At 36.4% G+C, this 22,879-nt stretch overlaps 1 long non-coding RNA gene across 1 annotated transcript; it reads left to right on the top strand.

Annotated features, from left to right (window-relative positions):
* The first annotated feature begins 1,623 nt into the window (after positions 1 to 1,623).
* On the top strand, positions 1,624 to 20,363 carry LOC132674523 (uncharacterized). Its single transcript, XR_009608541.3, has 3 exons — positions 1,624 to 1,787; positions 4,732 to 4,783; positions 20,150 to 20,363. It is a non-coding gene; the product is annotated as an uncharacterized LOC132674523 (long non-coding RNA).
* Positions 20,364 to 22,879: the final 2,516 nt, after the last annotated feature.

The following is a 22,879-nucleotide window of genomic DNA, read 5'->3' as shown; positions in this document are numbered from 1 at the left end:
AATATCAGACTCACCCCAAGCATTTCTTACACTATTCCTGGAATCAGTCAATAGTTTCAAATTACCACTTGTGACAGCATTTCAGAGTCCACAGTTTTAGGAACAGAGGTGCCTATTCCTATGGATTCCTATGGGGCTGACCTTATTTTTAGGGTTTTTTTTCCCTAGTGAACAGAACTAGGATGGATGGATGATGGATGGATGGATGGATGGACAGATATATTACAGATTAACAGATAAATGTATAGCATGTTTTCAGACATATAGTGTTTAGGCTTAATGAATTAACATAACTAAGAAGTAACTTTGTTAGTTATAAAAAGTATACTTGGCAATCTTCAAAGAAAAAAAAAACAGGGAAGAGAAACACCAATGGAGAGGAGAACTTCAGAGGTGATCTTAAGTTTGTTGTTCCCAGAAAAGGAAGTCTTAGCTAATGGATTTCAAATTTGCCAGTGTTGATGACAAATCTAAACCCCAAGTGGAGATGGCTGTAGGCAATTTTAGGCAAGAGTCTGGAAGGATGCCAGAATTTGCAGCCAATACCCTAACCTATCACCATTAACAGTTGGTTTATAGAAGTCTTTTTGCTGTGAGTCATTCTTTTTAGTGACCTTTGGATTCCTATGTATTCAGATTATAGCACACACTTGCTTCTGGCACTTACTTTATTTTTGTGAATACAATTTCTCACTTTAAATAAAAAATGTTTCCTTTTAATGCATCTGGCTTCTTTATAGTTGACTAAGAGGAAGGATAAGCTGATCGTGCCAGTACAGTATTCACAATCCCTTTGACATTTATTTTTTTCTGTTTAAAGTCAATGATTTAGCATTCTAGTACCTTAATTTGAAGTATATTTTAGTATGCACTAGTCATTTTCTCAGCCATGGTCAGTCCCCGGCCTTTACAATACCAAGTCTTCAAAGAAAGGACTAGATAATAGCAAACACTAATAATAGCAAGTCTTCAAAGAAAGGGCTAGTTAATTGCAATGCCTTAAAGAAAAAAAATAGCAAAAGGCATTCTTTACTCAGATCAGAGCTTGCTAAACCTTTCAAGGAAGTGTGAATACAGGCAGACTGAAGCACAGGTAGAAAGGACCAGCTTCCAATGAAACATTTCTTGAACATCTCTTGTAACAGAAATTCAAGCTTATTTGACATGCTATTTCACAAGAATGCTTTTATTTATTGAGTGCATGGTATGTGCCAGATGCTGTTTAAGTGCCTTACACTTTTCTCCCCATCTAATTGTCTTAATCCAGCAAGCTGAGGCTCCAAGAGGTTGAATTAACAGACACCTCTAAAAGACAGGGTCAGGATCTGAACCCAGCCCACTGGATGGCCTATGCTCTTAAACATGACCCTTCAGAATCATTTGCCAAGTTTAATCCACAGTTTTCCATACTCTTTCCATATTCTTTCCATACCTCATTTTTAGAAGTTTGCCATAAATATTCTGCCCCATCCAGAGGAATCTCGAATAGTTGGTCCAGTGTGGTCCCAAAGAATAAATACGTTTTGCAAAGAATCTGGAGGATTATCATGCTGAGGGTTAAGGGTTCACTTTGAGAAACCACATGCCTTTACGTTTTTTCTTCCATCGACGGAGCTCCCTATGTTGACTTTTTTCTTGTGAAGAAAATATGAAGCTGCTACATCCTGAGACAAGTCCTACTTGACCCAGGAGGTGGCTGAAGTGGTAAGAAAGGAAGAGAATGATTGACATTGAGGCACAGCACCACATGTCTTCCTTGTTCCCCTGGCAAGACCAAGTGGATGATGGTAAATTTACATTTATTTATTTATTTATTTATTTATTTATTTATTTATGGTAAATTTACTTTAAAACATTGCCTGTCTTGGCATGCACAGATGCGTTCTGCTTACCATCAGGTTTGTTGAACAAAAAAGGCATTTACTCTCTGTGTTGGAAAGGTAGTACTGGAGGTTAGAGGAGAGCAGGGAAAGAGAAGATATGTGATGTACTGCACTAAATGAATTTTTCTCCAATTTTTTTTTTTTTTTTTTTTTTGCTAAGTAGTACTCATAAATTTTTGTGAATGGATTTAAAAGGTATCTTTGTTTTTGGATATATGTGTAGGGATTTGGCATCAAAATTGACCCTAAAAGACTACCTAGTTTGCATGTTTTAATGAGACCTTTTTTATTTCTAAGTTTCTTTATTTGAGACAGAGAAGAAAGTGCACGTGAACAGGGAGAGAGGCAGAAAAAGAAGAGAGAGAATCCCATGCAGGCTTCTTGCTGTCAATGCAGAGGTGGCCGACAGGTGGCTCAATCCCATGGCCCCGGTATCATGACCTGAGCCAAAATCAAGAGTCATATAGATACTCAACCGACTACTGAGCCACTGAGACACCTCTTAACCAAACACTTTTAACCATAATATACTTAGGTTAAAACGAGTTTCCTTTGAGTAGACATGTTGGCAGTCAGCCAGGAATTTATGCATATTTTGGCAGTGTTTAAGATGTCAAAAAAAAAAAGTCAGCCCCTATTCGGGAAATTTAAAAATATCTTCATAAGTTTAAAAGCTCTAAGTGTGTTGACCAGTAAGCTGGAACAGCTTTTGTAGAGAAATAGGTGCCTCTGAGAGCTGAGAATTGGAATCAAGTGGTTATAATGAAATTTACTTTAAAAGTTTCTCACCAGCGACATTTATAGAATATTTAGATTTTGAAGAGTGCCAGGAAGGAAGTCTAATGTATGTATTAGGATGACCAACCAAAAAGGGTTGCCAGATTTCATGTTTGCTTCTCTGGCTTCCTGAGTGAATGAAAGGGATTATGGGAATTGGGATCCATAAGGTGGAAGGTTGCTCTGGGGACAATTGTTCCCCAGGCTGTAGAAGAGTATTTGGATTGAGATATTGAGGCTTGAGGTCCCAAGCATGGAGAACCCCTGGCTCATCTGCTTGCTCTTGTACTAACAGTGCCTTCTGTATAAGAATGCAAAGCCACAGGATGTGGGTACAAAACAGTGTAAAACATCATCTGCCCCAGTGTTATGGACTGCTCTTCTGCAGTGACACAGGGTGACATCAAAAAGCAAATGTTGTGGAGTTTAGTAAGACAAGTTCTCTAGGGGTGAAGCTTGATTTCTTTCAGTAGATCATTTGGGAATGGGAGACATGGGGCATGTCTAGTAGGGCAAATGTGTTTCTTAATTTATCAAGTAATAACAGCACATTTATAATTCAACTAGAGTAAAACCTTGGTTTCTGAGCATAATTTGTTCCAGAAAATTGCTTGTAATCCAAAGTACTTGTATATCAAAGCAAATTTCCCCTTAAGAAATCATGAAAATTCAGATGATTTGTTCCACAACCCCAAAATATTCATATAAAAATGATTACAATAGTGTAATATAATACAAAACAATAAAGAAAATACAAAATATAAAGAAAAATAAACAAATTCACTTGCACTTACCTTTGAGATCCTTTTTGGCTGGTGTGAGGGAGATGAGAAAGAGGAGGGTTGTTGTGTAGGATGATTTTCACTGTCACAAATGAAATCACTGCTATCTGTTGACTCAATGGAATCTTTTTCTGCATGGGGGCCATTGTATACACTCACACAGGAGTTGACTACAGTACAGTATTAATAAACTCTTGTCATATACAATAAAGACTTGGCAGTCTTTAATGTGACTGCCAATAAGGCAGCAGGAGAAAGGGTCTATATCTGCAGGCAGCCTGACCTAGAATGAAGCAAAGCATTCCTAAGCTTACGCTTATATGGAAAAGGACTGTCCATAGGTGCTTTGAAGTAACAAAACAATATACTAGGTGCCAGTTGTGGGCACCTTGCAATTTATGACAAATCACTGATTTTTTACAAACACCGCAGCTTGAGACCAAGCATTCAAGCATAGGAAACAATCACCCACCACCCGCAGTGAGAGAAGAACCACTGGCTTAGTTATGATCATGTGACATTCAGCGTCATGTACTACTTATATTTCAAGACATCGCTCGTTTATCAAGTTAAAATGTATTAGAAATGTTTGCTTGTCTTATGGAACACTCACAGAACAAGTTACTCACAATCTAAGGTTTTAGTGTATATGGAAGAGTTCATATTCTTTGCAGTTGTAGCCCTAGAAAGCTGGCTATGAAGATGTCAGTAGAAAAATAAAAGTCTGGTTCTCACTGGAGTAGCTTGTTAATCCTGCGCTGGAATACGCTAGAAATGATACTATTAAAAAGATTACCTATAAGACATCTCTGGAGCCACACACTTTGGTCCAACACTGGCTGTATCCTTGATGGATATTTCACATTGTTATTTAACATCTCTGTGCCCCAATTTTCTGATCTGTAAAATAGGAATAATAAAATTATTTGCTTCATAGGGTTTTTACAAGATTACATGAGTTACTGGATGAAAGAGTTTTGAATAATTCCTAATAGTTAGAAAAATGTCATTCTTGATATGTACTGTTTATTAGTTTATTATCATTTCGATTATGAGTGTGCCTTTAGGACATGCCTATTACCATATTCGGAAAGATTAGTTGATTATATAGGTTAATAAGCTCTTGAGTAAAGTTGCCAGATTTATCAAATAAAATTACACAATACACAATTAAATTTTAATTTCAGATTTTTTTTAGTATGAGTACATCCTAAGTATTTATGAATACTTATACAATATTCTAACAGCTTTTTACCCCTTTTGTAACTACTGATTTTATTCTCCTATAGTTGCAATCAAGGTCTCAAGATGGAGTCATGGTGTGGTCAGCTGTACCTGCAAGTAAGTCCTAGAGTAAGGTAGAAGGTTATCTCCAAAATGAGGTAAAAAAGAAACAAGCACAGACCTTTACTGCAACTACTAATAACAGAAGGCATCTTTCCTCTGGTGGCTGAAAACTGTTAAAATATAACCCAGCAGCCTCTATGTAATAAAGGATAAACAAAACAATACAGAAGACAGCAGAGCAAAGAGAGGAGAAAGACAAGATTATCACAAACGCTCTCAGTCCCTGGAGTTAGCTGACCAGATTTGATATACCACTGGCCTTTTCATTTATAGGAACCATTACATTTTCCATTTAGCTGATATCAATTTGTATTAGATTCCTCACACTTATAGCTGAAAATCTTCTAGCTAATAAAACAAGTAAAGGTCATCTACAAGGCCAGATGGGAACAAGAGAACAGTCCAAACCAGGGGTTTGAGAATCTTTTTTTTTTTTTTTTAATTTTTTTTTTTTAACGTTTATTTATTTTTGAGACAGAGAGAGAGAGAGAGCATGAACGGGGGAGGGTCAGAGAGAGGGAGACACAGAATCTGAAACAGGCTCCAGGCTCTGAGCTGTCAGCACAGAGCCCGACGCGGGGCTTGAACTCACGGACCGCGAGATCATGACCTGAGCCCAAGTCGGCCGCCCAACCAACTGAGCCACCCAGGCGCCCCAGGGTTTGAGAATCTTACAATTAGTCCTAATACGCATCCTACCACATTATTAGTATTCAATAAATAATGGTCATTGTTAATAGCATATTTATTACTTAGTAAGTGTCTAAAGAGTGAAATGTAACTAATTTGAGATGTGACATTGAGTTGCACCTATACAGATTTTCTGTAAAAAGGATGAAATGTAACTAATTTGGGATGTGACATCGAATTGCACATATACAGATTTTCTGTAAAAGGGCATTTAAACCAACTTGTGTCATTCTCGTTCTTCCTATAGTCAACACGCTTTTATTTTCCCAAAGAATCTTCATAAATATTCTACAATAGCACAGCGCCGTTAGAAACGTTTTGACAAGATGAATTAGACAAGTGGAGATTTTAGTTCCCTAGAAATACACATACTTGAAAGAATAAATGGATAAAAATTGCTGGGGCAACTTATGTTTGTGTTTTGTCAAATTTTCCATGTTTGCAAAATTGTTAAAGGCATCAGATGACCCAGAACGCAGATTTCCCCGCCTGTTGCTTGCTTGATGCCACGAGATTATTAGAATATGGTTGTAGCTCCATTCTGTAATCCTCTCTTAGACCTAATTTCTTTTTATAATGCAAAAATATGGTTTTGGCAGTTGATATCATTTTGGTCAAAATCACAATGGCAAGGACCTTTTACAGTAAGAAAATAACAGATCTTCGTGATTTATATATTAATTTCTGCAATTCTGAAGCCAGATGAACATAGATCTGAACGTCAACTTTGCTACTTAATGTTTGAATGACCTTAGTCATTTCCTCTTTCTACAACTCAGTTTTCTTCTCTGAAAACTGGACCTCGTAACAGCACCGGCCTCATACGGTTGTTGCAAAAATTAAATAAATTAACATGTATAGTGTACTCACAACAGTCTGTGGCACATGGGAAGCAGTATGTGAAGTGTTAGCTATTATTATTATGACTATTGACCCATTGGTCCTAACCTGGATCCTCTCAAGAAGTTAGCACATTCTATTATTTATTAATATGCCTTACTCCCATAACTGGGAAACTCATGTTCACAGGAGTCAAGGAAGGAGCCAAGAAGACACAGCAAGAGTGGCAAATATGTGTCTCAGCCTCAGGTATAAATGGTGTGAAGAAACAGGAAATGTCTTTTGTGGAGATGCCAATTATTATTTTTTGACATTATCAGAATCCACGGGCAACATTTCCAAGAATTGATAAGATATGAAATGGTTGGTTTTATTTATTTTCTAAACGTTTATTTTGAGAGAGAGAGAGAGAGAGAGAGAGAGAGCGAGACAGACAGACAGGCAGAGAGGGGAGAGACAGAATCTCCATCAGGCTCCCTGCTATCAGTGCAGAGCCTGACGTGGGGCTTGAATTCATGAACTGTGAGATCATGATCTGATCCAAGCAAGAATTGGAAGCTTAACCAACTGAGCCACCCAGGCGCCCCGTGAAGTTCTTGGTTTTAAACTCAGGAAATCTATCTGCACAAATCATTTTTCTTTCATTCAATGTAGAATTAGTCAAACCAGTTGTTTTTAATAATGGACCATTTCTTGGTGCTTGCAAGTTAGGGAGGTTTTCTAAGGAAAAAAAATATTTAAGCTTGAATTTTAAGATGTGAACTATTTTTGCTATTTCTACTTTTTACTTTTTAATTTCTTTTCGGTTTTTATTTTGTGTTGCTGGTTTTGCATTACAGTTTTATCTTGTACTACTAATAACTCACACTGACCTAGATAAAAGTTTTCTCTGTAGGTAGGCAGACTGTCAGTAATTAGAGACCTGACTGTATTAAGAGCTACTTATATCAAAATATGATTCACGGTGCTTTTCAGATAAGGATTTCTCTTTGGTCTCTGGCGAGGTAGCAAATACCACATAATCTCAAAACTTCAACAGTTTATATATGGAATTTGCAAGCATGTGGATATGGCAAGCACAAATTTGATGCCTATGTTTAGAATCCTTACGACCAGGTTGCAGACTGTAAGGCAGCATTTATGCAGTAGAAGGTGAAAATACAACACAATGACAATGCACAAAGAAACTGCAGAAGTGATTTTTACCCTAATGTTTTTTGATCAATAAGGAAAACAAGTATCTTTGGCATTACAAAACCAACTCTAATTAAAAAGAGCAATGTTAATGTACCTCATCTGATTATTTTCTACAATACCAGGGATTGATAATGTACCAAGTGTGTGCCATTGAAAGCATAAACTGCACCAAAAATCATCCATGCTCATGTAAGAAAGCAGTCCAGTTTTGGGGCACCTGGGTGGCTTGTCGGTTAAGCGTCCGACTTCAGCTCAGGTCATGATCTCACAGTCTGTGGGTTCGAGCCCCGCATCGGGCTCGGTGCTGACAGCTCAGAGCCTGGAGCCTGCTTCCGATTCTGTGTCTCCCTCTCCCTCTGGCCCTCCCCTGCCCATGTTCTGTCTCTCTCTGTTGCAAAAATAAATAAAAACATTAAAAAAAAAAAAAAAGCAGTCCAGTTTTGGTGAAGAGACTGTCTTTTTTCCATCGAATACTCTTTACTGCTTTGTGAAAGATGAGTTGGCCACACGTTTGTGGGTCCACTTCCGGGTTCTCTATTCTGTTCCATTGAACTATGTGTATGTTTTTGTGCCAGGGCTATACTGTATGGATGATTACAGCTTTGCAACACAGTTTCAAGTCCGAAATGGTGATGCCTCCAGCTTTGGTTTTCTTTTTCAACACTACTTTGGCTATTCATGGTCTTTTCTGGTTCCATCCAAATTTTAGGGTTGTTTGTTCTAGATTTGTGAAGAATGCTGGTGTTATTTTGATTGGGATTGCATTTAATATGTAGATTGCTTTGGGTAGCAGACATATTTTAAGAATACTTGTTTTTCTGATCCATGAGCATTGGAATGTTTCTCCCTTTCTCTGTGTCTTCTATTTCTTTCCTAAGTCTTCCATAGTTTTCGGCATACAGATCTTTTACCTCGTTAGATAGGCTTATTCCTCGGTATCTTAAGGTTTTTGGTACATTTGTAAGTGGGAATGATTCCTTGATTTCTCTTTCTGCTCCTTCATTATTGGGATATACAAATGCAAGTCATTTCTTTTGCATTTTATATCCTGTGACTTCGCTGAATCCACACATCAATTCTAGCAGTTTTTTGATGGAGTCTTTTGGGTTTTCCACATACAGTATCATGACATCTGTAAGAATGAAAGTTTGACTTCTTCTTTGCCGATTTGGATGCCTTTTATTTCATTTTGTCGTTTGATTGATGAGGCTAGGGCTACAAATACTATACTGAACAGCAGTGGTGAGAGTGGACATCCCTGTCATGTTCCTGACCTTAGGGGGAAAGCTCTCAGTTTTTCCCCAGTGAGGATGATACAGCTCTGGGCCTTTTCTATATGACTTTTATGATGTTGAAGTATTTTCCTTCTCTCCCTACTTTCTTGAGGGTTTTTATCAGGAAAAGATGCTGTATTTTGTCAAATGCTTTTTCTGCATCTATTGACAGGATCATACGGTTCCTATCCTTTCTTCTTTTAATGTGGTGTATCACACTAACTGATTTGTGAATATTAAACCAACCCTGCAGCCCAGGAACAAATCCTATTTGACCATGATGAATAATTCTTTAAAAGTACTGTTGAATTTGATTTACTAACATCTTAGTGAGAATTTTTACATCCAAGTGCATCAGAGATATCGTCCTATAATTCTCCTTTTTAGTGAGGTCTTCGCCTGGTTTGGGAATTAAGGTAATGGTGGCTTCACAGAAAGAGTTTGTAAGGTTTCCATCCATTTCTGTTTTTTGGAATGGTTTGAGAAGAATGGGTATTAACTCTTCTTTAAATTCCCCTTGGAGGCCATCTGGCCCAGGACTCTTGTTTGTTGGAAGATTTTTGATTACCGATTACTGATTCAATTTCTTTGCTCGTTATGGGCCTATTCAAATTTTGTTTCTTCTTGTTTCATTTTTGGTAGTGTGTATGTATTCGAGGGATTTCTCTGTTTCTTCCAGGTTGCCCCGTTTGTTGGCATATCATTTCTCATAGTATTCTCTTCTAGTTGTTTTGTATTTCTCTGGTGTTAATTGTGATCTCTCCTCTTTCATTCGTGATTTTATGTTTTGGGGTCCTTTCTCTTTTCTTTTTGTTAAGTCTGGCTAGGGGTTGATCAATTTTGTTTATTCTTTCAAAACACCAGCTTTTAGTTTCAATGATTTGTTCGGCTGTGTTTTTGTTTCTATATAATTTATTTCTGCTCTGATCATTATTAGTTTCCTACTTCTGCTGGTTTTGGGCTTTCTTTTCTGCTCCTTTTCTAGCTCCTTTAGGTATACAGTTAGGTTATATATTTGGGATCTTTCTTACTTCTTGAGATAGGCCTGAATTGCAATGTACTTTGCTCTTAGGACCACCTTTGCTGCATCCCAAAGGGTTTGGACTGACATGTTTTCATTTTCATTTGCCTCCATGTATTTTTTAAATTTGGACTTCAATTTCCTGTGAACCCATCTATTCTTTAGTAGGATGCTCTTTAACCTCCATGTATTTCAGGGCTTTCCAAATTTTTTCTTACAGTTTATTTCAAGTTTCATAGCATGATCTGAAAATATGCATGGTATGATCTTGATCTTTTTGTACCTGTTGAAGGCTAATTTGTGACACAGTATGTGACTTATTCTGGAGAAAATTCCATGTGTATTTAAGAAGAATGTGTATTCTGCTGCTTTAGGATGAAATGTTCTGAATCTTTCTCCTAAGTCCGTGTGATCCAGTGTGTCATTCAAAGCTATTGTTTTCTTTTTGATTTTGTGCTTAGAGGATCTGTCCATTGTTGTAAGTGCAGTATGAATGTCTCTTAGTACTATGGTATTATGATTAATGAGTGTAATAACGTTTCTTATTAATTAATTTATATATTTGAATGCTGTCAAGTTGGGGGCATAAATGTTTATAGTTAGATCTTCTTGATGGATAGACCCTTAACTATGATATAAAGCCCTTCTTCATCTCTTGTTACAGTCTTTGTTTTAAAATCTAGTTTGTCTGCTGTCTCTCTCTCTCTCTCAAAAAGAAATAAAAAAAAAGGCCGCCTGGGTGGCTGAGTCTGTTGAGCATCCGACTGTGGCTCAAGTAATGATCTCATGGTTCATAAGTTCAAGCCCCATGTTGGGCTCTGTGCTGGCACCGTAGATCCTGGAGCCTGCTTCAGATTCTGTGTCTCCTTCTCTCTCTGACCTTCCCGTACTCGTGTTCTGTCTCTCTCTCAAAAATAAACATCAAAAAAAAATCTAGTTTGTCTGATATAAGTATGGCTACTCTTTCTTTTGTCCTCCATTATCATGACAGACAGTTCTCTGTCCCCTCACTTTCAATCTGCAGTCGTCTTTAGATCTGAAATGAGACTCCTGTAGGCAGCGTATAGATGGGTCTTTTTAAAAATCTATTCTGCTACCTTATGTCTTTTGATTGGAGCATTTAGTCCATTTACATTCAGAGTGATTATTGAAAGATATGAATTTAGTGCCATTGTGTTACCTTAGAGATAATGTTTCTGGTGATGTTCTCTGGTGCATGCATCTGGTATTCGAAACTCAATGTCTTAAAGGACCCAGCAATGTGTGGATCTGCTCCCCTCCTTCAGAGTCAAGTCCCTCCATCCTGTTAATGAAAGGCTTTGGCTGGCACCTGCATGGACTTTTGTCCTTGGGGAGACAACAAACCCCCTTTGAAAAGTATTCTGGGTAGGGGACTGTTCTCTCTCAGTGCCCCCTCAGAGATGTCTACACCACATTATACACTCTGGGACCAGCTCCCTCCTCCCCAGGAGTGTGTGACACAGCTCCACTCCAGAAAAAGTCACACACATCCAAAACTTCAGAGTTTGAGCTCCAAAGGCCTTTGCAAAAAGGAACTGAGACATTCAGTACTTCTTGCTTCCCAGTCCATGGCCCAGAGAGGTTTTCTTCTTGTGCTAACTCAGTGCCACACTATCAACACCTCTCCCTTTTGTCTTCCCCTCAAAGGGTTCCCTCCTCTCTGTAATACCACGGTTTTTCTCTCCCCCAATTCACATCCACACACCTTGAACTTGCCAAGGTGTCTCCCTCCAACAGTGCAGATCCTTCTGCCAGTCTTCAGACCGATTTCCTGGATGCTCCAAGTAATCTGACCTCAATACAAATGAGGGATGAGGAAAGCCCAGTGTCCCCCTACTTCTCCACCATCTTAATTCCTCTCCTGTAATAGTTTTTTAAAATACATTTTAGATATTAGCCCCCTAGTATATCTATGGTTTGCACATATATTTTCCCTTTCGGTGGGTTGTCTTTTCACTTTACTGATGTTTTCTGTTGCTGTGCAGAAGCTTTGTGACTTGATGTAGCTCCGCTTGCTTATTTGCAGTTTCGTCGCTTGTGTTTTTGGTGTCATATTTAAAAAATCATCGGGGCGCCTGGGTGGCTCAGTCGGTTAAGCGTCCGACTTCGGCTCAGGTCACGATCTCGCGGTCTGTGGGTTCCAGCCCCACGTCGGGCTCTGGGCTGATGGCTCAGAGCCTGGAGCCTGCTTCCGATTCTGTGTCTCCCTCTCTCTCTGACCCTCCCCCGTTCATGCTCTGTCTCTCTCTGTCTCAAAAATAAATAAACTTAAAAAAAAAATTAAAAAAATAAAAAATAAAAAATCATTACCAAGAACCATGTAAAGGAGCTTATTTCTATGTTTTCCTTTAGGAATTTTGTATTTTCAGGTCTTACATTTAAGTGTTTAGTCCATGTTAATTTTTGTGAGTAGTGTAAAATATGGGTCCAGTCTCATTATTTAACATGTGATTATTCAATTTTCCAGTACCAGGATTAGAGGCCTTGTCTCCACTCAATATTCTTGGTTCCCCTGTCAAATATGCTTGGGTTTATTTATGGGCTTTTGATAACGTCCCATTGATCTATTTGTCTGTTTTCAGGTCAGTGCCATACTGTTTTTGATGACAATAGCTTTGTAGTGTAGCTTGAAATCAGCAAATGTGATTCCTACCGCTTCATACTTCTTTTTCAGAATTTCTTTGGCTATTAGGAGTCTTCTGTGGTTCCATATACATTTTAGGAATGTTTCTTCTACTTGAGTAAAAATGTCATTTATCCTCATAGGGTTTGTATTGAATCTATAGGGGGCTTTTGGGAGTGTTGACATTTTGACACTAATTCGGATTTATGAATATGGGCTAACTTTCCATTTATTTGTGTCTTCTTCAATTTTTTAAAAATATCTTTGTCTTGTAGTTCTCTGAGGAGAGATCTTTTGTGTCCTTAATTAAATTTACTCCTTAGTACATTATCGCTTTTGATGCTATTGTAAATGGGATTCATTTTTTATTTATTTTGGAGAAAATCCACTTTCAGTGTACAGAAAACCTAAAGATTTTTGTGTGTTAATTTTGCATACTGAAGCTACATTTATTGACTAGGTCTAATGGGTTTTTGGTTGAATTTTGAGAGTTTTCTGTATACAAAATCATGATGTGCAAACAGACAATTGTACTTCTTTCTTTCCACTTCTAATACCTTTTATTTCTTTTCCTCGCCTGATTGTTCTAGCTAGGACTTCCCATAGTATATTAAATATTAGTTCTGAGAGTGGGCACCCTTGTTTTATTCCCTATTATAGAAATTTTATCCAGCACTCCTGCGCTCAAAACACGACTACTTTGTTCCACAAAATATGGATTCTTGATACTGTACTTAGCCTATATATACACCTTATGTGGGGAAACTTAATTTTTTCAACAAGTTTTAAAACTTATTAAGTATTAAGATCAAGCTTTAACTCTTTATTACTATAATACAATGTCCTAGACAATGTTGAGCACAATAAGCTCTTAATAAAGATTTATTATCTCTCTTGACTGGCAGTATTAATTTTCCCTTTCTTCTTCTTTTTTTTTTTTTTTTTTTTGAGGGTTAGCAAGAGAGAGCATGAGAGTGGTGAAGAGGGGCAGAGGGAGAAAGAGAATCTTCCTGCATGAGAGGATCAATGCAGCACTCAATCCCACAATTCTGGGATCATGACCTTAGCAGAAACCAAAAGCTGGGCACTTAACTGACTGAACTACCGAGGCGCCCCTCCCTTTATTCTTAAATGAAACAAAGACAATCAAAATTTTGTCAGGTGCAACACATATTAAGTTTTCTCTTTAAATATAATTCTTAGGAACGTGTAAATTTCTTATTTATCTTTACATTTGTAGGATGGGGACCAGTGTCTACCATCTACTAGGAACACAGTAACTTATTTCTGAATAAGTAAAATAGTCAAAGTCGTGTTACTCTTAATCTCAGATACACATTTATAGTCAGCAGGATTCAGTTGTGAATAGAAACATACGAGTGCTTTTTCTGAGACAGGACCTTGATTATATCCGTTGTAACTTCTTTATCTCCTTATACAATCATTTGTGATTTCCACTAACCATTTGCCAACCAGATCATTTGGTCTCTGCCATATCCATCAGTCCATAATGAGAGTGATGTGTATCATTTTCACTTCTAATGACAGGGCAAAGTAGTTTCCTTTTCCTTCTTAAACAAATCCTTGGTTTTCATAATCTTTACCTTTGATCATCACTGTCTTTGCCAGGAGCTATTTGATTTTAATACTCAATTTTTAATAAAAGTGCCAATTGGGAGACTCTTAATTTTCTTTTGAGCTAAAAATCAGTTGCAATTTTAATTTACTTTCTTTTCCTTTAGGCAAAAAAAAAGGCTTTAAAAGACACTGCATTTTACAAACACTGCATATGGAAAAGTTAAGTCATAGAGAAAGAGAACATTTTTATTGTGGTGGTGATTTTTCTTTCTGAATTCTAAGAAAATAGAGGCCTGGGCTATAGTTCTAAGCAGTGACATGTAAAGCAAGGTATTTTTGTTGTTGTTGTTAAAGAAGGATCAATGGCAAGATGTCACTTTTGACGGTCTTGATTTGGTCTTTCACTGGGCTGAGCATATGATTTCGTGGCCATTAGGTAGCCCCCAAGGTGCTCTTTCTTTACATTGACGGATGTTGTTTCCTTTGACACAAGGTTTCAGTATGTCATGCATAAGTCATTTGCCCTGGAAATCCACGTTATTCCTGCATAATGGTATTACATTTGGTGTTCTCATTTTAGATGTTGACCAAGTCTCATGACCTATTCATTTAATTCTTTCAACTTTTTCAACCTTTTTTTTTTTTTTTTAGGTTTATTTATTATTTCAGAGAGACACAGAGCTCAAGTGGAGGAGGGGCAGAGAGAGAGGGAGACACGGAATCCAAGTCAGGCTCCGGGCTCTGAGCTGTCAGCACAGAGCCCCACGTGGGGCCTGAACCCACCAACTGTGAGATCATGACCTGAGCTGAAGTCGGACACTCAACCGACTGAGCCACCCAGGCACCAACCCCTTGCTGTATTTTTCCTATACAAATCTATTTCTCTTGAAGGCTTGAATTTTAGCTTGATACGTGACTGTTAAAATGTAATTTGTGCCATTAAAATATGGTGAAACTGGGCCACCTACCTCTCAGTATCTCTAAGCATAGAGTGAATAGAGGTAGACACAAGTTTCCAAAGATAAAAGACATTGTTAAAGATGACACAAAAGGCATCAGCAGATTTTTGTTAGTATTTGTAATATTAGAAAACAAAGAATACTGGGGTGCCTGGGTGACTCAATCAGTTAAGCATCCCACTCTTGATTTTGGCTTGGGTCATGAGCCTAAGGTCGTGACATTGAGCCTGGCATCAGGCTCCATGCTGAGCGTGGGAGCCCACTTGAGATTCATTCTCTCCCTCTGTCCCTCTCCACCACTCATACTCTTATCCTCTCTAAAATCATAATTTTTAAGAAAAGTTAAAAATTTTGTTTGGACAAGTGAGAGTGAACAGAGAGTGAGAAATTTTAGCAGTTGTTTCTGTCTATTACAGTCTAAGGCAGTCTGGATCATAGTGGGTGAGCTATTTATCCAGCATCTCCATGGTTTTGTTGTTGTTTTAATACATGAGTTTATGAAAAAGTTACTGGGAAAGCCCACATACAATTTTTCTCTCTTTGAGTTTGTAAAGGAAGAAATGACTTGTGTCTTTAAACTACCATATATGCTCATCTGTGGGGTTTTTTTCCATATTAAAAACAGTATTTTCTCCAGAAGAGTGCTTTTTTATTTTATCATTTAACAGTGCGAGTAATTCATGATTTAAAAACTTTGTAACGGGAAAAATAAGAATGCTTCCTCAAACTCTAGTGCCTGTTTTATGCAGCTAAAAACTGCTAAAAGCCTATTTTTCTATCTATCCATTAACATATGTTAAGAGTCCCAGAATACCCCTTCCATACATATATAGGCACACCCAGTCAAAATCTTTTGGCCCTTGAAAAATCAACAGAAATTTTGAAGTATTTTCAAAGACTGCTATCAGCAATATAACTGTTTGGCACAGGGAAGAAAGCAAATCCATTAGAGGGTATTTGATATAATTTCTTTCACTACAGATTAGTTTATTCTGCTTATCAGAATTCACAGCAAAAACATTAATATGTTTAACATACCCGAAGGGTTTCCCTTAGTAAGGGCTAATGAGCAGATACATCCATCTATAATGTACCACAAGTGGGCTATAATTTTTCTGCAAAATTTGACTACCTTTTATATAAAAGTAATTATAGCTTCACAGACTGAGTTGAAAGCCAAGAATGAAAAGAAAGCAGAAAGATATAACCTTTGGTGAGGGTAAATATCACTCAATAAAAAATGACCCATAATTGATGGAAAATTGGAGGACGAAGAGGACATTAAGTCAACTGTTGTAACTTTAGGACATCTGGTAAAAACACAACACAACACAACACAAAACAAACAAACAAAACCCAAGCACTTTACCTAACGTTCTATGAATCATGAAGCTTTCCAGGATCACTGAGGGCAACAGGCACTATTCCTAGCTCCGTGTATGCATCAATCACTGGTCTTGATTAGTTTCCTCACATGCATGCCTTGGTAAGTATTCAGCTGAATATTCAAGGGAACCTTCTACTGATCTATGAAATTCTTGCTCTCTGGAACTCTTTCCTCGCTAGATTCTGTGCTGTGAATTCCTGCTGCTTTGATTTTCCACTCTCAGCTTCCTGTTACTAATGCAAAGATCTGTAAGACTATACTTGGATATGTCCTCATTACGCCCCAGACTGAAAACTACCTTAATGCAGGAAGCTTGGGTCTTCCTAGGGCTCGTGTTCCTCTCCATCCCATTTGTAAGGGACCTTTTTTCTTCATTTCGTGATGCCCTGTTTTTTTTCACAGTTGTGTCATTTTTTCTTTTTTATAGTTTCATTTGGGAGCATATATCTGGTTTCTGTTACTCCATTTTGGCCAGAAGCAAAAGTCCTGTATTTACTGTGTTTTTCACCTCTTACTGATACCTCATTTATTCCTTATTGAAGACATTCTCATTCTGTTAATGTCACATTATAAATACTATTGGATCTTATTCCTGAAAAATGTTTTCATTATGCTCTCAGACTGAACACATTCCTAAGCTAAATACAGAAAGCTACATGATTTTTTTATATTGTTTGAAATTCAAAGACATATTTACATTGACTCAACCTTTTATTTATTGCTCTATTGCATCTAAGTGTCATTCCTTTTGGCTTTCACTATTATATTTCTGCATGTTTTTTCTGCTTAGTTTGTGATTCCTCAACTATGCATTCAAATCTTTAGTTTTTCAAACCCATATATTTCTAGTCCATTCTCTTCTGTCATCTGTCCCATATCCTGTGTATTCTTCCATCTGGAAACTACCATTATAAATGTGCTAGAACTCTCTCTTGTCTTCCTTTTTTTCTTCATATGTTTATCTTTCTGTGTCTTATGAGTGTGTACTTCCTCATGTCTAATAGTTGTCTAATTTTCTTCTTTTAAAAATTTTATTTTATGCTATTATATTAAAAATCACTGCCTGTATTTTTCATTTCTAGATATTCATTTTGTCCTATTATGTAACATTTTAAAGTTGTATTCTCTTATGGAATTCTGATCTCTTCTCAGGTTTGGTCCAGGACTGAAGATTCCAGTTTTCATAGGTCTTTTTATTTTTCCCATCCATAGCATGAAGAAAAGAGAAATTTCATTCTGTAGCTTGTGTCCTCCATTTTCAGAAATTATATAGTACTTAAAGTGCCCTGGCTTTATCAATGGTCTTATTTATAGCTTTCCGTTTGCCTGCACTTAAGGCTACGTCACTTTCCGCCACAGTCCAGACAAAACCCAAGTGCTCAGTTTCATTATGTCTTATTTCTGGTGCCAAGGATCACCAATGTCAACTTGATTTCTTTACTCTGAGATGATTGTCCTTCTCCTTGTCCTTCTCCTTCTTCATTTAAGACAGGGCTCCCTTTTTGCCATTTTTTAAAAATTGATATATAGTGAAGTTTGGGTCATGGTTCATTAACAGTTTTTATGAATTTTTGCCTGGATAGTGATCCACACTAGTTCTATAGGCTAAGATTGTCAGCAAACTTAATGTAACATTTTATATACATTATTTAATTTATTCCTCATAATGATCCAATGAATACATCTTGATAGAGGGGGGAAAAACAACAACTAAGGCTTAGGCATTTTAAGTGACTTGACCAGAATCACATGATCAGTAAATATTTTGACTGTGGTTCAAAATCAGGTCATGGCATCTCTTGGTTATGCAGTTAGCCATTAACCTCTATAACTGCATCTTTAAGAGACAGGACATTTTGACACCTTATGGATATCTTTTTTTGTTGTTGTTTTGTCTTGTTTTCTAAAAGGAGAAAAGACCTCAATTATTTGACTTGCACTTGACAGTTGAATCGGAGTAGATCCAAACTATGTTCTTCGCAATTTAAGTATCTTGTGAAACCTGTTCAAATTACTGGGAATGGAGGAGGGTTTGTTATAAAGAAAAGAAAGCAGAATAATGTTATAATATGAGATATTGGCAGGTAGATCAAGCTTATGTCTTTTCCTTTGCTGAAAAATTGTAATATTTTAAGTTCCATGGATGGGTAATGGAAAGCTTTCTCTCATAAAAATTCTGTAAGTTTATTTTGTGATGTGCTAAAATCAGACTACTTGAAGTCACCCATGATCAGTCTTTGATACCGATCATGCTTTATCTATTCATCTTGAACTAAAAAGCTTACTTAGGGATGTATTGTCCTCTTAATTTAGTTTGCTTTCTCAGCACTACTTCTGTCATTTGCATTATAAAAAATGAATCCTTAAAGCTGTGATGAATTTCTTCTTTCAGCAGCAAAACAATCAGTTACTCAATTCATGAGGTTAAGTAGATACATGTCATTGGTTTATCACCATCATCATCATCACATCCCCATACCAAAAATCAAAGTTCAAATTACCTTCTTTACATATTGATATTGTCTTTATGTTTCTTTTCTATCTTGTAGAATTTTCCAGAGATTTTCTCATAATTACATAAACTTCAGAAACTCCCACTAAAGTTATACAGACCTAACAATTCATGTCTCTAATAGACACAGATTATTGCTTACCTGAACTGAAGTTCTAAGTCAGATTGAATCTTACTCTTTCTCATGAATTCCCAATTAATTTAGAAAATAGCACTATTTACTTTATAAATGTAATGCCCTAATACGATGCACATTTCTATCCTTAAAAGCAGGCTACAAACTAAGCACAAAGCCTGACATGGGGCTCAATCCCATGACCCTGGGACAAGACCTGAGCTAAAATCAAGAGATGGATGTTCACCCAACTGAGCCACCCAACACCCCTTAAATCCTTTAATTATATTTATGAACCCATGAATTAAATGATGCTGAATCTACCTATTTTAATATATTTAATTTGAAATAAGTCAGTCTATTAATTCAGCAACTTTTCAGGAACTGGTTACTTGCACCTAATTATAACAAGTGATATATTCTCTCAACAGTGGACATTACTTATACTATTCTTTGAATACATTTTTGATGGTGTTCTTAATAATTTCTTAATTATAAACTTTTAGAGGTAGACTTTATGAGTGGTTAGATACTATCATATTTTTAAAGCTTTGGTGTTTACTAAACAAATGCACACTGGGAAGGTTGCATTAATTTATGTACCCAACAGCATAATGAGGAGGAGGAGAACTTAATACTACTTTTTAACTTTGGTCATGGGTAAGGTTCCATGTGTGCTGAAAAAAAGTTTTGCCACTAAAATTCAACAATTCAAAGATCTATGTAGGTTTTTTTTCAATGCATGAGATCATGTTTTAAACGTGATTGACAATTATTTTAAAAATTAAAATCATACATAAGGCTTAAAGAGTTAACTAAGTATTGCAGAATATGGATATAAAAGAGAAAATGACAACAAAAATGAAAAGGTTCAATGGAGAATCTAATACATTATGTAGCGAGGGACTTACACACAGAAACATCATCATGAAATTCCAGAGGGTTGAAACAAAAAATGTTAAAGACGCAATAAGAGACAGAGTCATTTACATATAAACAGTATTCAAAGAGTAATATCAATTAGTTAGAAATCAACCAAAAATGATTCAACATACACTTTCATGAGCTACCAGATTACTAACCATATAGGTAGAGAATACAGAAAAACTGAGTGAATTTACCTCTTTTATACCCTTTTCTTAGGGAAGTTGCTTGAAGTTGTGCTCCAGCAAATTGAAAAGTTAAACCAAGAAGTCATAAGTAAACAGTGGATCCAACCTAAGAAATGTAAGAAGAGACATTCCAATTGAAAAAATCAAGAATTCTAAGTGTATTATTTTAGATATCATGATAACTGTCAAGAAAAATATTGAAGTAATTGAAAAGATTTACAAGTTGACTTTTAGATACTATCTGTATTTACTAGGCACATATGTTACTTTTCTATGGATTATAAAATAAATTTTAAAAATAAAAATTCTATTATAAGGGATATTAATGTGTTCATAATAGAATAAAACTGCAAATCACTGACAATTTCTGTGTCTTAAATCATAAGCAAATGTATGGGTGCACATAACAACACTTAGTTACTGTCTTATTCATCAATAAACATAGTGGGAACTCAAAAGTTTTGTGAAATGGATAAATCTGATTCAGTGATGAATATGGATTTTTAGCTTGATGAATCCAAAGATGCCTGAACCTTTCTTAGAGAATAATTCATTAGTCAAAAATTCATGAGAATGAGTAAGTATTTTCATTTTCTTTGGGTAAATACCTAGTAGTGGAAGATACCATTTGCAAATATATGTTCCCACTTAGGAGGTTGCCTTTTTATTTGGTTGATGAGCAACCCAAGTGTCCACTGCTAGATGAATAAAGAAGATTTTATACATATACATATACATATATATATATATATATATATATATATATATATATATATATAAAACACACACACACACACACACACACATATATATATATATAAACAATACATATACACATATACAGTATACAGACATACATACACATGGATATTAGCCATAAAAAAGAATGAAATCTTTCCATTTGCAACAACATGGGTGGACCCAGAGGGAATAATGCTAGGTGAAATAAGTGAGTCAAAGAAAGACAAATATATGATTTCACTTATATGTGGAATTTAAGAAACAAAGAAAAAAGGCACAAAAAAAAGGATTCTTAAATACAGAGAAGAAAATGGTGGTTGCCAGAGGGAAGGTGGTAAGAGAACTGTGAAATAGATAAAGGAGAGCATGAGTACACTTATCTTAATGAGCACTGAGTAATTGTTGAATCATTGTATTGTATACCTGAAACTAATACCAAGCTGTATGTTAATTATAATTCAAAAAAGATCATGAGAACACATCCTGATTTCAGAATAGTACACAGCACTGCTTCAATGGTGGATCGTTACTATGGCCTCAAGAAAGCTAAGAATTTGTTTTAATAAGGCACAGGTCACCACTCTCTACTTCTTCCTGAACCCTCTTCCACTCTCGTTAACTTGTCTTTTTATTAGCCTTTTGAAGAGCAGGCAAAAATATTCCCACTTCATAATGAGGCAGAAATGATGGCTGCATCTACATTGTGATCTAAATTATGGCACAAAGTCTGCATGGTTTTAAATATCTGGCTCCAACTAGTTCTATCCAAGTTTACATTTTAAGAGAAGAATGGTATTAAGATGAACACCCATTTTAGTCAGGCACAGAGAGGTACCTTAGTACTTCACATTATCCCAAATGCAAACATTGCTTTCTGAGTTTAGAGAAAGCAAAACACCATCTAATTTGATCAGGAATACATAGAAGGAGGGAGTGGGGTGTTGATCTCTAGTTTTTCTGCTGCTCATAAAGGAGGTTGTGGAGGGTGTCCAATCAAGACTGCTTGCACTGGGGCACAGGTAGGGCAGGGGTGCGTTGAGAAATCTTCATACATATCAGTCTTAAAAAAAAAAAAAAAAACGTGACAAGAAAAGAGGAGAGGGATGTAAAAAGTAGTAATTGTTAATTTCAAGCTTCCCTGGGGCTCTAGCATTTGCCCAGGGACCTGAAGTGGAAAATTAAAAAAAAAAAAAAAAGTACGTGAAAGGAACGACAACTGGAATTCCCTAGAAACATTTGGAGAAAAGTAGTCCAGAGTTCCATTTTTTTCAAGGGATGCATTAGTTTGAGTTAAACTCAGGATTCTCATTTTATTGGTGTAGCGTTTCCATGAAAGGGAGGTAAATAAAAGTAAATAAAACATGAAATTGTGAGCCCTTCCCAAATGGAATATATAGCTTAAAGATTCACAGTGATTCGATTAAATAAGCTCTGTGGGAGATCAGATTGCAGGGCATTAGGTGCTGAAATGGGAACGTCTAGGGAGCTCTTTATCATTTAACCAGAAAATGAAACTAGATAGAAATTTTAAAAATAAACTTATTAGTGGGAGAAAAGCACTCAATGTCATTTTGTTTATTAAAAGAACATGCTCAAGAAAACAAGCATTTCCTACCAAAACAAACAAACAAACAAACAAACCAAAACTAATATTTAATCAGCAGAATAAGCTGCTTTAGCATTTTGCAAAAATTCCATGCGGTGCTTTCTATTTGCACGCTTCTGTGCTTCATGTGAAACATTCTACCATTTTTGCCAAAGGTATTATTTTTGCTTTTCCATTTAGTCACAGTGGAATAGCATTCTGAAGAGTCAGGGACAAGAATATTTTTGTTTTCCATATGATCATTCTCTCTTGCTGCCCAATGATACTACATGGTATGTTCTTACAAAGCAAACCTCACAGACACAGTGTATGTTCCCAGCAATCTGATAAATTAAGAGTCTTAGCGATTTTTTTATAGAACAGTTTAGCAACCTTTCACCAGATGAGTACACGGTAACAAAAAAAAAATGTTCT

The sequence above is a fragment of the Panthera onca genome, chromosome A2 (genome assembly GCF_046562875.1).
Source record: "Panthera onca isolate mPanOnc1 chromosome A2, mPanOnc1 haplotype 2, whole genome shotgun sequence".
NCBI classification, from domain to species: Eukaryota; Metazoa; Chordata; class Mammalia; order Carnivora; family Felidae; genus Panthera; species Panthera onca.
The sequence above is the reverse complement of the archived record's forward strand: the minus strand, read 5'-3'. Positions and strand labels throughout refer to the sequence as shown.